Below are 19,216 nucleotides of genomic sequence, written 5' to 3'. Positions count from 1 at the left end.
AAGGGGATGTATAAGGATAGCATTAAAAAACACCAGTGTGCTCAACTCCTGTTGCTTCTTACTGATATTAGGGATCTGTCTAATATAGCTAAATTCTATCCCTGACTTCAGAAAAATCTATTTATTTCATTATTAACAGGTAAAAGGTAAGGGCTGGATTTAACCCATTACTACTTCTGTATTGGTAAGGCTACCTTTCACAATAATACATTTTCTTGAAAAACAGACACAAAAATCCTATTTTAAAGCTCTTTGGACATTCATGCAGTAATTTACATGCTTGCCATAATACTTTTTTGACAATCAGGATCACATCAACAGTGCTAGAAAATGCTTTCACTAAGCCTTTTTGGTCTTTTTGGTGTGGCAAGTAGGCAGTGGTTCATCAGTAGCATACAATCAATCAAACATGGACTATTTTAAGAAGGAGTGTGACACACAAAGACAAATCTTTCAGCAGCTCCAAGAACATGCTAAAATACACAGCCACAAATCGTTACTTGGATGGAGTAAGAGTTACCACTTCACAATCACTGCTGATCAGCAGGATACAACAAAAGAGGACGCCTTCTGTGTTGGTGATGAGGAGCTCCTGAACCCTCCTGCAATCCTGTTAGAGGACACTGGTAGAACAGAGGAGATTACCCAAAGGAATAGTATAACCTATGTGAATAATGGTAAAACACTTGAAAAATAAGTTGCTTTATTTGACTGCTGTCTGCAAAGAGATATGTGGCCTATAAAAATAACCATGTAGATCTTTGAAGCCCTAGATAAAGATTCAAAGACTAGGAAATGAACTCTGTTGCTGCAGAATTTACCAGGGATGACAGGGTCTTAATATAGTAGCAATTGCACTGTTCATCAAGTAATTTGCAGAGGGACACATTCAATGCATTGGTGTTGTTCTGGGTGTCAAGAACAATTTTTTTTATTTTTCCACTGGTGAAGTTTTGGCAGTTTACTGCACTGTACCAGGTCTGCTTTACATCCTTGGTAAGCTCAGAATCTGTTGAGTCTGCATTTATACTTGTACAGGCGCAATGGAGACTGTGTCTTGGTAGGGTCTCTAGAGGTTTGTTATAAAGCATCATTATAATGATGAACTGAGTAAGTGGGCCTGAACTTGTTATTGTTCAGGAGTGGAATATACAAACTTGTATTCTGTTTTTGACCTCCTCTCCACCTGTGGCAGATTTTCCATTCTCACACATTACTTTTTTTTTTCTTTTTTTTTCTCCTGAAGTAATTTTTTCTGAATCATGGACAACATATATGCTTCTACAGTACAGATGAATTTTTGGCCTTAAAAACTTCAGTGTAGTATCCCTGAAGTACAGATTTGCGATGTGCTTAGTTATTAACCATTGTGTTTTGTTTTAATTTCTTACTGAAATTTCCTTAGTATTTGTTGCAGCTGATACTAAATATATTTTAAATCCAATTCCCACTAAATGTACGTCTGAATTTTTCTGTCTCTGTGTGGAAATACAAAGTATTGCAGATGCAGAACTGTCTGATACAACAGTAGTTATACTTTTATACTTGCTACTGATAGAGCTTTCCCTAATGCTTATACAGTGTATTGTCTCAGACTGGAAGCCTTCAAGATGAAAAAACAAAATGTGATAGATTAAATTATGTACAGCTGTTACATTCCAAGTCATATCACATAGAAGTGTGAAAGAATCTTTATTTAGTTGCATGTATTAAAAATTGGTTTAAAATTAGGAGGAAGCATAAACAGATTTTTTTTTCTGTCACAAAAAGAAGCAATCTAGATGGAGTCAAGGACTTCCATTTCTTCTATTCCTATCGTTCTTTTTGTTCCCTTTTAAGACTGGATTCCACTCTTGCCAATGACTTCAGTTAATGTGTCATGTGTTTTCTTGTTTGCTCCTAACAGCTCAAAAAAAAAAAAAAAAAAAAAGGTTTCTTTTGTAGAAATTGAATGCTAAATGGGGACCATCAGGTATATCATCACATTTCATTTATCACACATGAAGAAGGTCGTGTTTGCCTGGAAGATCTGATAGTAGATTTAGAACAGTGCTATTTTGTGGACTGCTGACAAGTTGGCAAAACAATACAATTATAAAAAAAAAAATAAAAATCTAAGCAAGTTTTTCTTCAAATAAACTGTGGATATTACTGCTGGGTCTGTTTTATATTCTTAAAAATTAAACAGGAATGAAAAGTCAGGAAAAAGAGAATTATTAAAATTGATACCAAAACATGTTTAGCATGACTTTCCTGTATAAAAATAAATAACAAGATGGCTCTATGATTCATCCTATAATTTTCAAAGACATTTACAAATAGAACTAGAAACCAAATACTTTTTAATAATAGCCAGATTTCTGCGATATAATATCCCTGAGATGGAGTTATGTGACTCTGGGAGCAAGTACACTGTGGGGAGAAACAATTCAATTTAAATATTTTGAGAAGAAACTAAGAAATGAGATTTGAGAATAGGAAAAAACGACTTCAGAGTTAACAGTACATTTTCTGTAATGTGATACAGAACACAGTAAAACAGACACTTTCTGTCTTGTTCTATCCCCAAATCAAATGGCAGTGTTAACATTTATTTCCAAGTAACAAAGCTGTGAAAAGGCACTTGTAGTTCTTGAGATAGTTAAGTTTTGTACATTTTCAACACATCATTTTTTAATAGAAAATTAGTCCACTTTGTGAAACTTTTTTATTTATTTATCTGGAACCAGTGTTGTAGTGCTGGGAAAATAAGAAATAATTGAACGCCCATATTAAATGTCTTGAAAATGCCTCAGACAGAATTGTTTATAAAAATTAAAGGGAGGTAAACTTTTGAGAAAGAATTTCCTATCTTAAAAACCAGGGCATGGTTGGAACCAGGGCATATGAGAGGAACATGGGTCAGAGCAACAAAGAGATGCAGCAAAACCCATTCTGCCCTGAAACCCCTGAGGAACGAGACCCTGGCAAATTTGCACTTGTGGTTTGAACACAACAAAGATTATGGAACAAAAAGAATACAGTACCATAAGATTCCAACCTAATTGACCCAGACAGTGAAAAAAAAGAGTGTGTGTGTGTGGGGGGGATGGACGGACAGGGGGATGAGAGAGAGAGAGAGAGAGAGAGAAAGAGAGAGGGGAGAGAGAGAAACTCTGCATTGTCAGGGAGGAAAAATTTGTAGCTCAGTCTCCCAGGTTGGATCGTTTGTGCCATGTCTGTGGTACATATTTTCAGCTCAGCCTGAATTACTTTTGCAGAATTGCCCTGGACAATCCATTTGTTTAAACGTACGAAGTCTTAAGTGTTCTTTAGAAGAATGAACAGAGAGTGCAGTTTGGAGGAATGTTATTTAAAAATGCTCTTGGCTGGGCCTGGTGCTGCAGTCTTTAGTCACAGTGAGTTATTCTTGTGTTGCACTGACATTATGCTCAGAAAATTCTGGTGAGGAGGCGGCTGCCTTACTTGGGGAGAAACACTGGGTAAAACTGGATATGTGACCACCATTTTGCCTTCAGTCTTTCTTGCCCTTGGAAATGAATGATTTGGTACTGCTCTTTATTAAAATCCAAGGCAGACATGAGAGGGTCGGAAGGTGGGACGTTTCAATAACCTCCTATTGCTCCCCACCTTCTCTCTGCCCTGTGGCCCTGGCAGAAGCTGTGTGTGTTTTGCCTGGCAGAAGTTGTGTGTGTTTTGCTATCCTCTTCTTTAGGTAACAGAGGTCCATGTCTTGCAAGAACTGCTTCATGTTGGCACAGGGCACTGGAAGGGCCCAACACTGGGGGCACACTGACAATATCTACTGGTTGACTAAACAGGGCCAGGAAAAAGGTCTTAGCACAGTTGTATGCTCATCTGTGATTTTTAATTGTTCAAATTTGTTCAAATTTTCTTTAATTTTTTCAAGTAGGGTGTATTAGAGAAGATAATTCATAAATAATGAATTACATAAATAATGAATTACATAAAATAAATGAGTACAGAAAAATTAAAGGGACACAAGTAGATGCCATTTATATATTAATCAGTACCAGTCTTTTTGGTAATAATCCACTTTCTGGATGTCTAAATTTCATGCCTAAATGTACAGCTTTTCATTCTCAAGATAGAATGAGATCAACTATCATATCCATAATATCTGAGAAATTGTGACAGTCTGGTGAAGTTCCCACTGACTGGAAGAGGGGAAAAATAACCCCCATTTTTAAAAAAGGGAAAAAAGAAAGATCAGGGGAACTCCAGGACAGTCAGTCTTACCTCTGTGCCCAACAAGATCATGGAAAAGATCTTCCTGGAAATTAAGCTAAGTCACATGGAAAATAAGGAGGTGTTTGGTGACAGCCAACATGGCTTCACTAAGAGTAGATTGTACCTGACAAATCTGGTGGCCTTCTACCATGGGGTTACAGCACTCGTGGATAGGGAAAGAGCAACTGACATCATCTACCTGGACTTGCGCAAAGCATTTGACGCTGTCCCCTATGACATCCTTGTCTCTAAATTGGAGAGATCATGGATCTGATGAATGGACCACTCAGTGGGTGAGGAGTTCACACTCTTTAAAAGAGTTGTGGTCAACAGTTCTATGTCCAGATGGAGATCAGTAGCAAGTATAATATTTCAGGTAATAACTTAGTACATGAGGAAGGAAAGAATGATGGAGACAGCAGAGGTGGCTAAACAAGAGTTTAGGATTTTTCCACCAAATTTGTCACACCAGGATTTTGATGATACGGATAGTAAATTTCATAACATTCCAAAATAATGCTTTTCATCTTTGAAACATACGAAATATGGTGTGAAATCCTCCTAGATGGCCAAAACTTCAGGATAGAACTCCGTTAATGATATATAATAAGTATTATCAAACCATGAACACATAACTTTTTATAACAGGGAAAACTCAGAATTAGAAAGGACATAAATTAGAGGGAATTTTAAAAATATTCCCTCTCTGGTTTTGTGCTCTATATTCTCGTTCCACAACAGTTACCAGCTTCCTGAATTGCAGTGAACTGTTCTCAGTCGCTGTGGGCCCGTTGGACAGGTCTTGCAGGACTGAAACCTCACTACATATCAGCTCCCTACCCAGGCTCTGCTTGTGTTGATAGTTTCACCTTGCTGACTGTCTTCCCTCCATTGGCTCACCTTGCTTGCTGGCGAGGCCTCCCTCGACATGCTCGCTGTCTCCCAGGGAAGGACTAATCCCAATTTTCTCATAGAAGGGTCTGCCTCACCCAACGAGCAGCACCATTTTAAAGGGATATAAACAACAAAGAAAGAAAAAGCACATGCATGTAACAAGTAGCATTACTCATAATCTCCCACGACTTTCCCAAGTCTCATTTCAGATCACCTGATGTGAAATAAGAGTATATTAAGCAAAATCAGTGATAGATAACTGCAGTATGAGGTTCTAACAATGTTATCACTGACCAGAAAATGATTTTATTAGATCAGTGGAAAAGGTATTTTAGTCAAAATCAAACTGAGAGAAATACAATTAATATTTCTCAGCTCTTCAGAAACTTGTAATTTTCTGACCTGTTCAGCTACAGCTGCCACCCTAAGATAGACAAATCACTTAGCCAACAACATGTAGATGATTAATAGAATGGAAAATTCTATTTTATATATATATCTATTTTATAAAGTTTTATACTCAGCAAGCTTCTTATAATGTAATGCCGATTCTTTTCTGTCCTGTCCATTGAGGGGGACAGATCATTCATTACCTTTCTCTGCACCATGTTACATGATTAGAAGTAGATTTGTATTACAGGAAGCAACCTCAGTTAATTCAGTCTCTTTTTGTATATTGTGTTTACTAGCTTGCTAATCATTTATCATTTATAAATTCTGTTCTCTGGACTCTTCACAGGCTGTCCAGATTCTTCTTAAAGTGAAGTGCCTTAAGCACAACAAAAGATATATATATATATATATATATATGTATAATTTCTATAATATATTTTTTTCGTATTTGGGAAAGCAGATTATCTTGAGTGTCTTCACGTGGCACCTACAGGGCAACCAGGCAATCAGACTGAGTCAGCATCAGTTTATCAAAGGCAGGTCCTGCTTGATGCACCTGATCTCTTTCTACAACAGGGTGATGCATTCAGTGGATGACAGAAAGACTGTGAATGTGGTCTACCTAGACTTCAGAAAGGCTTTTGACACCAAGTACAGGTTTGTAAGAAGCTGTTGAAGTAAAGCCAGTGCAGTGAAAGGCATGAGGCCGAGAGACCTTTGTGGGTGGTGGTCCACTCAAGTTGAATCAACCAACAATGGAACCAAAAAGACTAGTCTTTGAGTTTTACTCAGAGTTGTAAGACTTGCATGTATCTTTCTTTCAATACTTAGACCTTTATTACTCTGTGACCAACAGACAAATAACTTTCCTAAACATTGTTAACACATCTCCTATTCTTTTAAGAGGTAAATATCTTTTATCTGTGTAATATTTTGTTGTCTGTCAGGTAAACTATGGCATATTGATTTAATCTATTTTTTTGCATAGAAGTAACAAGTCAGGAATGGACAGCTAGACAAGCATGTCCAGCTGGTGCACTTCATTCCAGATGGAGGAGTTGGAGGTTAACAAGCCCAGATGAACTCTTTTCCTTTAATTCTATTTACGTAAAGGAAAAACATTTTATTTTCCGATTTTATCTTTATTAAAAAAGAAAAAAAAAGAAAAAGAAGATGTAGACTTTATAATAGATTTGTTCTTCATTTAAAACCAGGCTAAAACAGTGCTAAAAGTGTACTTTAATAATTTTAGATTTGGTCTCCAGAACTCTAAAACCTTGTTTTATCTGATAGTAATCTAAAACAGACATTAAGAGAAACAGATGTTGGCTTTTTTTCTCTCTGCATGGTAGGAGTAGAATTTCGTCAGAATTAAAGATATAGAAGCCAAGAGGAAACATATTTTCTTGGCGCATATTTTCTATACCTGGCCTACTGAGCTGGGATTTTATGATCCTGGTATATATGGAATCAAATACCCATGGTAGGAAAACGTTTGAAGGTGACATCAAATACAACCTGATTTTTTGAAAATCCACAGAAATCTGAATGACATAGACAACTCTTTTGCTTTGTGGTATAAATAGGCTGTGTTTTAAAGGTATCCATTTGGAAATTTGTAAATAAGTACTTATTGTAAAAAATATGTAACTGTGTAAATTAAAAAAAAAATGGAATAAGAGAAAAAAGATCAAGAAATAGGCTAATTGGGAAAATAATGCTTCACAAGTATTTTCATTTCCACTCAAGATTAATAAGAAAAAAGGAAAAAGGGCCTACTGGCACAGAGCTTGCAAAAGAGAAAAGGAGTACAGTAACAGGTACTGTACTTTAAGACTTAGGTCTCCTTCATAGTTGTAAAGGATTCCCTTTGGCTGTATTTAAATTTAGTAGACAGCTATAAACCAAAAGGATACCAATAGTGTTGGACTGTGTGTTATGACCAAAAGGCTAAAAATATGAGCAGAAGATGGTTCATTCCATTGGAAACATACAAACAAAATATTTGTTGTAACTGAGGCAAAAGATGCATAGTCAGTGACTTGTAACACAGAGATGCCAAAAAGAAATGTCAGTATGAATGGCTAGCTCTAAGGATTAGCTCTCAATGGAATGTGGCAGCAAACAAGGCCAGCAATATTTTGGCCTAACACATTAAAAAAAACATGTCATAGTCCGGGGAGATGTAACTGCAACAGCAGTCAGTTAATGTTAACCTGTTAACACCTAGGTCACATCTGGAATGTTCCACTTAAACCTCAACATCTCACTACTGGAAATACATTAGCAAACTGGATGCATTTCAGGGATGGGTCAAAAATAAAAATAAAAAATTGGATTAATGAGAAAATTTTAAAATAGTGAGATAAAACATAACTTTGCTAACACACAGGCAATTGAGACAGACATGCTAACTGAAAAGAGCCTAAGGATGTTTTCTTCAATTATAAGTGACTATGAACAACAACAGGAAAGACAAATTTAGTCTGTTTGGAGAAAAATTGTTTCAAGAATATGTAATTGGTACATGGAAACCATATGGGAGTAGTCTAGCACACTTAAAATAATAAAACAATTACCAAATATAGAAAACAAATTCATAATCGAGGAAGGATTAATTGGATTATTATTATTAATTATAATATTATTATTATTTTTACTTCTAGCTTTATGACACTCTTGCTTGTCTCTGGAAAGGACGCTTTAGCATTATTCAGGAAAATAAAATGTCTTATCTATTGTTCCTTTTGTTTTAAGCTAGGGCTAGCTACATAAAATTCTTATTAGCTCTCCAGAAAGAGAGATCCAGTATTCTTTTCTAGGTTTTTGTATAAACACTCATCTGGATGAGGCCTATGTTAGGAGCGCAGAATAGTCAATAGGAAAACAAAATCTGTCTTCATTAGAATAGGTTGGTCAATGTTCCCAGAAAACATACGTGGCAAACATGTACAGATGACCTAAAAGCAAAAATATAAGGATGATCAAAAGAGGGAAATGTTTTTTCAAGGTTTACATGACAAACGTTCTGTATGTGTAAGTCCATAATCAATACGTCCATACTATAGGCCTTTTCCTTCTGGGAATCCTACAGTTCCTGGGGGATCAAAATCATTCAGAAATATCCTTCAGGTATGTCAGTGACTCTTCTGAAACCGTGGTTCCATGGACCATGTGCTCCATGGAACATTTTTGTGATGTTCTTGTGTGGGACGTTCTTGTGTGGTGTCTGACTTGGAGGCATAAAATGAGCTCTCCAGAAGTGTGAGGGGGACCAAAATATATGATATTCATGCTGTGATCTCCAGTGTCACTCTGGACTAACATTAGTCTCCTAATTTGCTCATTGCTTTCTCTATGTTTTGTGTGTATGTTCTGGCCTACAACATAATTATGATGTGGCTTGAGATAAAAAGGATATAGTACTGCAAAGGCACCTGATCCTTTATCTTAGTAAAACAACAGAAAAGATAAATTAGTATTTACACATCCTTGCTACACATCCTTGCTGCAGCTGCTGTGGAAGATGAGTTATAGTTAACATGATCTGACTGTATCTGTATTATGAGTGATTTTCAGGAGGTTTATCAGACTTGTTTCCTAGACACTAGCAGGTAGATAAACTTATGTAAAAACATCTAAATCCAGGCCACCCAACTGTTCTAATTTGCCATTGAAATCGATTGTTAAGTTTGCATTTGTGCAACTGTTTGCAAGGAGTTCTTTACGGAATACAGAATATTTAATCTTTTTGTCCTTTCTCACTCTCTTTTTTTCTCCACACGCTTGCTCTCACACATGATACCTGAAAAATGCAGTGGCTGTGTGCTGTAGTGCTCCTCCGACTATTGATTCCCTAATTGTCCAAGGCAGGTGCCTTACATGTTTGTTTTTTTTGCAGCTCCCTGTGGCCCACAGCCTTGGGTTATATGCAGTGGCAGGGCAGGTGTAATGCAGGATACAAGGTTTGCCTGTGGTCACAGGGAGAACTGGTCATGGAGCCTGGGAAACCATCCTTGGTCCTTCAGTTCAAACAGGACAACAGACTACGACATTTACTTGGAAGGAAAGAGTTCAGGCTTGCCTTTGGGCCTTTATTTATTCCTGTTCATCTCAGTCAATAGTTTGATTGAGAGGAATGGTGAAGATGTTTCGCTGATCATTACTTTGCATATTTGCAAGGCGCAGCGTGTCAGCTCTGCAGTATTTACAGCACATTTACAGCTGCTGCTAGACTGGTGTTCTCATTCAGGTTGTTTCTGAATTCAAAAGGACAGAGTTAAAAGACTGTCTCTTCTCTTCTCCCCCCCCCCCCCCATCTTTATGAAGCTTCTTTATGCATATTTTTATGTATATATTTAGGATAAAAATTCACTTTTTTTCAAAGGTAATCTTGACACTGTATCTAATTTCAAATCCAATATAAAATTATAAGTGAACTATATACAACCTGTTTTTACACATCAACCTTATTCTAATTAAATTTTTAAAGTGCTAGTATCTGAAAACAGCTATTAATATTTTATCTAAAAGTAAATTCATATTTTAAGTAAAAAATCTGCTCACTCTAAAGCATTAGGCTATTTTATCTTGAATTTATGCTTTGTTTAAATAATATAAAGAGAAAATATGAATTTCTTCTCCCACAGGCAGAAGTCAAATAGATCTACACTTATTATAATCCCTAGATTTGTTTCCAAAAATGCATGAAGGATCTGTGATCAGAAATCAAAAAGATTAGGCCTCACACAACGAATGAACTTTGATTTAGAAATGGACTGCAAGTTCAATTGAGATAAGATTGTTTGTACTAGTGCATTTTATATTTTGTTGAATGCTGAGGACTTATGAAGAAATATTTAAAGAAAGTATTATTGCTATGTCTCACTAGTGCAGTGCATTTCCTCCTAAATTCCCAGGTCAAAGCATTTTTTTTCTAATCTCATACAGAAAAACGAAACCAAAAACAATCAAAAAACCCAACACCCAGTACATTTAATCTTTGTAGATTTGCAGCGTAATTGTTAGCTGAAGTTTGCCTTCTTCAATTTACATTTATACATTTATACATTTATAATTGTCTCATTTAAAACTATCTGTGGAAATTCTCTGGCACTGACTATACCAAAATGGAGGTAAACAGTAGGTGAGGTAAAGCAAGTGAGAGTAGTTCGAAGAGGAGATATCACCTCTCAAAGCATGATAGTAATTCAACTGAAGATTCCATGTTTCACAGTATTGCTAATAAACATTTGGTAAGAGTATTCATAATGAATTAGTAAAATTAAGGCATAACTTTAACCTCTATCTAAAATAAAATTCACAGATGATGACTGTTGCTATAAACCACATAAACTAGACCCAAACACTCAGAGTATTTTCTCTGCTATTTGAGGTTTTGGTGCAGGAGCCATAAATTGATCTCAGCAATAGCAGCAATAGGCTCTAACTTGTGGCCTTTATGGTCTGACAAATTCATCAAAATTATGCTAAGGAAGTCTGATCTTTTAATTATATATATATATACACATATATATGAAATTAATATGTATATCTATATATATGGTGGTAGGAGGGATGGTTGGCCAGATGATCTTGGAGGTCTTTCCCAACCTTAATGATTCTGTGATTCTGTACATTCTATGATTCTATACATGGTCCTTTGTTATCTGCTTCATTTTTATATGGAGAAATCACCTTTTTTTTGGATTAATTTATAAGACATTTATTGCAACAACTTTATTTCACTTAGGCTGAAAATATCCAAATTATAGTGATATCTTCCTGAAATATTTGAGAGAAATTTATTGAACATAAAACTCCATCCCAAAACCAAAGAAATAAATTCTCATCCCTAAAGTCAGTTGCAATCCTTGCATTTATTTCAAAAAAGAAAAGTCCCTCATGGGAATCCTTGAGTACCTGCAACTGGCCTGAGAAAGAAACTGAGTATCACTTGGATAGAACTAAAAGCCATGAATAAAGCTTTGGGAGAGCTCAGCATTTCTGAGGAGGTACATTTCAAAACAAAATCAAAAAGAGCCTTGAACTCCAGCACCTACCTATTAAGTTCTGTGACGTGCAGTGTTAGACCTTGAATGTATGAGAATCTGTATGAAATTGTTCTTATTGATTTTATAGCTGTTTGAATGTTATTGGAATAGAATTATTCTGAATTTTACTAAATTTGGAAAAAGGATGACATAACTTTTAAAAGAGTGAAGGTGCATAGGAGATGTGCTTTGATATATATGAACTACACTATCTGATTTTTTTCTCTCAGTTATTTACACATTCTCTGAATTAATCAGTGTAATTTTTGCCCTGAATAAAAGCCAGAAGAAAGACATTTTAAGGCATTTCTTTTATTTTGGGAACATTATTACTTTAGTAAAGAGGAAGTTCTAGAGAACATAACAATTGTTCTAAGTATGGGCAAAAATCAATATTGGAAGTTCCCTTGTACTGTAGTTTAAAATAAAGGCAATATTTGCATCTTATTTTCAACACCTGTCATATCATGTCTCAGAGAAATTATTTCAGTGTTATATAATTTCATTTTATGTGTAAGATAAATCTCACAACTGAAAATGTCAATTCAGTGCTTGTAATTTTAAGTTTCCAGAAGATGATGCTAAAGCTGGTTACAATCATCACTGCAGATATTCAACAGTTCTGCTTGGGGTGCTTTTATTTATAAGCCAAGCTATCTAATTGGTTGACCAGTTTAGGCACCTAAATCAGAATATATGGCTTTGAGTCTGAAGTTTTTCTTCAGTGATTGGTAGGTTTCTTTTAAAAATGATATATACTGGTATTAATCATACAATACTTCTCATAGAACCATTACTCAGACTGTGGAGGTAATGACAGTGAGCATTTCTAATGAATGTGGTTGGTGTCAAGGCATTTGACACAGTTGGTTTGCCAATGTTAGCTTATTCTGCCAGCCATGGTGCAGATGCTTAATAAGGGAGTTGAAAAGCTCCTCCAGTGGCTGGACTTGTTAGACTTCATTCTCTGTATGAACATATCAAGAGGCAAAAGAAGAGGCAAGCAAGGTTCAGGAGGTATATTTTAGACATCTATTCTGGGATGTGCCTAGTTGAAGGAGTCCATCACTCCCTATTGACTATATGGAAAATACTTAGGGTAAATACCTTCCTCCTCTGGAATCAGGAAAGATTCAAGCCAGCCATAAATTTCTATATGTACATCCATTAAAAACCTCTGAATGAGATACCTGAACTTCAGATAAACACAAACCATTCTTAGAAACAATTTTTTTTTCTTCTGGATTTATAATGTTAAGTACATGTTTCAGAGTTTAAAATCTCCCTTCCTAAATAATTTGTACTAAAACAAGGTTTTAAATCAGGAGGAATTTTACAAATCTAGATATTTATAATATCTTTAATTAAGAAGCAACAACAACATGATCTGAAGGAAATTTTTGCTTGAGAATTGTTAAATGTTTGTAATTTTTTATTTTTATCTTGATTTAAGAAATAGTCTTAAAAAATCTTTGAGATATCTATGAAGTAATAAAACAGCTTTCCACCTAGTTCTAAAATCAATATATTGTTAAAGATGTATGTACAAAACTTATAGTATTTAACATCTCAATTTGCTTAGAACTGAAAACTATGCACTATGCCAAGCTGTGATATGGCTTTGTTAAAGAAATAAATCTACAGTAGGAATTTTTCACTAAAATGAAACCCAAAAAGAAAAACTGGAATTAAAAAATAAAATAGACTAAATATTAAAAATCAAAAAATTCCCAGCAATTTAAAAAAAAATATATTATCACTTTGATACTTCGATCCTTTTTCTTACAAATGCTCTCCTGCTTGATGATCTCATGCTACTAGTTACTACTGTCTATATTCTTGCTGGATTTGTCATAACAGTATGTCACAAGATGAATGTGTTTTGATGAGAGAAAATGCACTTTTCCTCTTGGTGCACATCAGACCCATGTGAGACAAAGAACTATCACTGCAGTGTGTTCAGTGGACTGGAAGAAGGGACCACATGTGGAAGATCTGTATTACCAGCTTGTACACCACAACATCTGTCTTTAGTGGCAAATATTTGGATAGTTTATAGGGGAACAGATCTGGTCGTTGGTTCCATAATGAGACAGTATAATATACCCGATCTTCTCAGATACCCCATTATTGGCTCATTTCCCAGTTCTTGGTGTTCACCATCTGCCTTCTTATCTGATCATTGTGGAAGTCCAATCCCTCTGTCGTTTCCTTTTGGTGTGGCAAGGCTCAGCTTTGACCTCCTTGTGGCCTCAAACCCCAGTTTTCAGAGCTAATAATGGATAATGAATGGCAGTTAGATATGAGGTAAGTACCAAAATCTCAGTTAGTCCATAAATTATATGCTAGAAGTTATAGTTTCAATTCAAGCATCTATTTGTATTGTTGAGGAACTTCCTGAGGACTGCCAAAGTACTGATTCATCCTCTGACTATGTAACACAATATATCTACTCATTCTTTCCACGTCCTTTGGAGACACTAAGTCATAAAGCATTCCAGTAACCAAGTATCCAAGGCAGTAAGGCCTCTTTGTGCTGCTACAGTTTGTAAGAGTGTAGGGTGAAAAAGAGTCAGGGCGTGTTGGAGACAGGACCATATGTGCAAATCTGTGATGCTTGCTCACACCCCAGGGCACAGATGCCAGGCTTCCTGGCCTCCAGGGCAAATTCCTCAAAGGCAGTATGGATATAATGGCAAGAAATAGTTACAGTTGTTTTGAGAACCACGGAGTAGTTTTCTGCTTACCAGGGGGCCTGCTATTCCTGGTGTTGGTACAGCAAGTCCTCTGGCTATAACAACAGCTATGCTAGGAAACTTCACAAGAAAGATAACCTGCGGTCTACTGTGGCTGCAGGTTTTGCTGCTAGGCACAACTAACTGGCTCTCTAGTGCACATGCTCGTCTGAACAAAATCTGTTTTGGATTGTAGCTGGCCTGTATGTTTGAGGAAGTTTCTTCTTCAGCAGATGGTAATAATATTTTTTTTTTAACCAAACATTGCAAAAAGTCAGACGTTTTCTGAAAGACACATGCTCACTGCATGGTAACCATGTGCATCTCTCTTGCTTGCATAGTGCTGCCAAAATCTTCCACTGGCCTGGTTTGCATTTGCATAACTAAGTTAACCTTGGGTCCAGAGTGCAACACAGAACGGGACTTGCACAGATTTCTCCCAGCACATCCTAGTAAACTTGACATTGCACAGATTTAAAAGCCTGGATACTCAAGTGTTAGCAGTAAGTGCTGTAAAATCTTTCCTCAGATCTGCTCACTACCTAGTGGTCTGTCAGCCAAATTGCTGGTTCTGCAACTGGGAGATGTCACTGTGCTTAATGCAGAAAGCCCTATGAACCTCTGAAATTTCAGTGATTTCTGTCGCTGTAGGATTTTTGAATCCTTTCCAAGTTCTGATATCAAGTGAAGTGTTGATGTCAGACACACACAAGGAAACAATCTATATGCATTCTGCACACTACATACATAATTAATATGTAAAGCATTTTGCATGCCTCAAAAACAGCCTAGGAATTCAAGCTATAGTCAAATAGAAATTACAAGAACAAAATAGCATGGTCTTTAAGGAGCAAATATTTGCTGATGTGGAAAACTGTTATATCTTATGTCAGAGGAAAAAAATGAAAGAAAGCACTAAATAAAAAATCCTGTTTTGAGTTCTATAACATTGATAGTAAAAAAAAAGAATAAGCAAAGCTCATGGCTTTAAATGTTCTGCTTCTTCTCCTCTAAATTATTTTTCATATTAGAAAAATGAAGGAAATTTAAGAAATGAAGTAGAAAGCTGCCAGATGAAGAAAATAAAAAGAAACATCAGCAGATGAGCTCAGATTTTCAGCTGAAACTTTCCTTCCCTTATACCTAGAAATGAATGGAATGTTTCTTTTGCAGAAAGATCTATACAGTATTTAGGTCATATTAAATGATAACAATTGTGCTCTGTACACTTTGTACTTCTTTAGCAGAAAAATGTTAATTCCCATTGTCAGCAATAAGGTGATGAATGAGACTGAATCTTAAAATATAAAAATCAAAATCTGGAGATGAAAACCATGATATAAAAATGATAGCCATGCAAATACTTATATGCTAACAGCATAGATTTACATAGATTTACACAGAACTTTGGCATCTGCTTATTGAAGAAATGGACAGGAGTGTCATTCCTTTCCACTTTAGGGTCCATGTGGAGTCAGAACTTAGACTGGGGGGGGGGGGGGGGGGGAGGAGGCGAAGGGAAGGGGGTGGCACAAAAAAGAGCATTCTAGAGAGGAGCCAACTATGGAGATCAAAGAAATATGTGCTGGGAAGGTCATAGAATCATAGAATCACAGAATGGTTTGGGTTGGAAGGGACCTCAAAGATCACCTAGTTCCAATCCCCCTGCCATGGGCAGGGACACCTCCCACCAGACCAGGTTGCCCAAAGCCCCATCCAGCCTGGCCTTGAACACCTCCAGGGATGGGGCATCCACAGCTTCTCTGGGCAACTTGCGCCAGTGCCTCACCACCCTCTGAGTAAAGAATTTCTTCCAAATATCTAAACTACCTTCTTTTAGTTAAAAGCCATTACCCCTTGTCCTATCATTGTACTCCCTGACAGAGTCCCTCCTCAGCCTTCCTGTAGGCCCCCTTTAGGTACTGGAAGGCCACTATAATGTCTCCTTGGAACCTTCTCTTCTCCAGGCTGAACAAACTCAGTTCTCTCAGCCTGTCTTCATAGGAGAGGTGTTCTAGCCCCTTGATCATCTTTGTGGCCCTCTTTTGGATTCGTTCCAATACTTCCATGAAGTATCACAAGATCCAAGAGAGCAGCATCAGCAGGTCTAAAAGCAGAGATTGATACTGATGAAGTTAGTAGAGGCTTTTCCACAGATTACTGCCTCACTCTATGGTGTATGAGGCATGTTTGTTCATTATTTCCCATGGCTATATTAAGAAGGAACAAAGGGAGTCACCAGGTGGCTGTAAGGAACTTGAGGCTCCCTGCCTGTTGCTGTCTCGGGCGGATAGTTGAGAGAACTTTGTGTAAATACTATAACTGCAAAATTTGATAACCCACCTGTCCTATCTGAAGACAAAACAGCATGACCGGCTACGGAGGGAAAACATCACGTACCAAGCGGAGGAAGACTACAGCCTTCATCTGTGCGACCACCAGAGGGACCAGAGACAACCCCCTAGCAACAGTCGACGCAGCCGCAGTAGCAGGAAGGGGGGCTACGTAACCCCGGAAGAACTCGGTGATATAAGGACTGTGAAAAGGGGGGGGGTGCGGGCCGTTTGGAGGAGCATGTACTCCCAGGCCGCCCAGCGCTGTTTTGCTTGCTGATCGCTTACTCAATAAAGTAATTCTTTCTGGCTAAAAGAGTAATTTATAACAACTCCACTCAATGTGTACATTCAGAGTTTGTTTCTGCCTCTTGCCTTACAGACCAAATAATGTGTGTGAGCTTCCAAAAGAAAATGGAACATGAAGATGGATCTGTTAAGCCTTGCAGATGTGGACTTACATAAACAAAAGTTTCTGCAGGATATTAATGCAAGATTAGCACCTTTGTATTCTCATAAAGGTTTTGTACTTTGAGATAAATAAATTGATTATGAACTAAGCCACTAATGTATTCAGGGGAATGGTCAAACACTACAATTATGGACATCTTATTAACAACAACACACACAAAATTGGAGCAGTGCATGAGAAAAGGACCCTACATCTAAGCAAATAAACCACAAGTGTGAGAGTGTATTTGAAAGGGCGGAAATAGGCTGCTTAGCCTTTGAAAGGAGGTATCCTGCCTCAATGAGTGAGTCTGGTGCATCTCCCTCAGGGTGGGAATTCCTCACATGGAGACCCAGAAGCAAGAACACCCTGATCCAGATGGAAAGCTGGGACAGAGAACAAAGGTAACCTTGCCAATCCGAACTGCCTTTGAGGGAACATTGGTTGCTCAAACAGTGCGGGCTTAAGGCTGAATGCTGAATGAATAGGAAAAAATAATAATCATTCAGTCATGTTTTACCTTACTTTTTAATAAAAACAAAGTTCTCATTTATTTGAATGGATTTTCTTTATTTGAAGGAATAAGTAAATAAAACTCAGGAAAAATATTCAAATCTGTTGGGGGAAACAGACTTTAACATTTCCACATGTTTCTTAAGTTATTGCTAAAAGATGCTGAATCTGCTCAAATATGGTATAACATTTTTGTGTTGTGTTGCTCAACACTTCAGCTAATTCAGCGTATTCTGGCATTCTAATGACAAACAGACTTTATTAAATGAGAAAAGGATGGAAATGCCACTGTCAGCTACTTATAATCTCTTAAAATACACAAACCAACACAACAAAAGTAAAATCTTCTTATTTTGTTCTGTTTTAAACTGATATCCTATACTGATTTATGTGAGCAGGCATCTTGGGAACAATATACAGCATCAATATTTATATCACTAGTTTGGCTAAAAATTATCAGAATGATAGATGTTTAGTGTATTTGAAAACCAAACACTTTTTTGTCCCTAACTTCAGAAAGTGATGTTTGGGCATTTTAGTTGTTATTTCATTTAACTGTAAGTTAAAGGAATAAAAAGTCCGCATTACAATTACAAAAATTCAATATATGATATGCCTCCTTGAGCCTTCATTCCTGCAAATATTTCTCTTACACTCATCTGATCTTTCCTGTGGATTTCAGTACTTAACATCTTAATACCTAACCATTTTGTTATAACCCAGCAATCACTGGAAAGAGTGTACTATTTTCTTGGCTCTAATAAACCAATACAATTAAAAAATATAGATATGCATATATAAATTGCTACACTAAACTAGAACACATTTTTTCCTACCTAGGTCCATCACTTTTCTCAGTCATGTGATTTCTCATTGAATTCTGCATAGTTCCATTCACAAGCCTAGAGAGAAATGTACTTACAAATAATCATTCCAACATAGAAAGTAATAATTTGGATCTGCTAAGGGAAAAGAAAGAAAGAAAGAAAGAAAGAAAGAAAGAAAGAAAGAAAGAAAGAAAGAAAGAAAGAAAGAAAGAAAGAAAGAAAGAAAGAAAGAAAGAAAGAAAGAAAGAAAGAAAGAAAGAAAGAAAGAAAGAAAGAAAGAAAGAAAGAAAGAAGAAAGAAAAAAGAAAAAAGAAAGAAAGAAAGAAAAAGAAAGAAAGAAAAAGAAAGAAAGAAAGAAAGAGCTTTTGACACTGTGTAGTGCAAATGGTAAAAAATTATGACTGATGAAGCTTGTTGCATCGTGAAATGTGTAATGAAGAGACTCAACTTGCAACAGCTAACTGGCACAATTTGGACTTAGCCTGATCTGTAGTTAATTGACCTCTGGAATGCATGACCCTTCACAGAGGATTCTCTGTCCTAATTAAAAGGTTTTCAACAGTCTCTAGCACTGCATCCAAACACTACGATGGCCACACAGTCAGCAGAAATGCTTATTTAGGCCACCTCAAATCTTACTATTCACAACAACAATAAGAAATTTGTAAATGCAAAGTTTTCAAAATTTTCAAAGCAGCTTTCTAGACAGCAAGCTATTTACAAAACACTTTAGCTCTGGAAAAGGCAGTAAGTATATTACTCTGTA

The 19,216-nt window shown here is 36.6% G+C and overlaps 1 long non-coding RNA gene across 2 annotated transcripts in view; it reads left to right on the top strand.

The window, feature by feature from the left end:
- Positions 1-17,391, top strand: part of LOC308192398 — a 98,587-nt gene extending 81,196 nt beyond the window's left edge. For both annotated transcript variants that reach the window (XR_013948776.1, XR_013948777.1), the window contains exon 6: positions 16,685-17,391. This is a non-coding gene — a long non-coding RNA (uncharacterized lncRNA). The remainder of the gene's footprint in view (positions 1-16,684) is intronic.
- Positions 17,392-19,216: the final 1,825 nt, after the last annotated feature.

This window comes from Anser brachyrhynchus (genome assembly GCF_964034855.1).
Source record: "Anser brachyrhynchus genome assembly, chromosome: 3".
Classification (NCBI taxonomy): domain Eukaryota; kingdom Metazoa; phylum Chordata; class Aves; order Anseriformes; family Anatidae; genus Anser; species Anser brachyrhynchus.
This window is presented reverse-complemented; position numbering and strand designations above follow the sequence as displayed.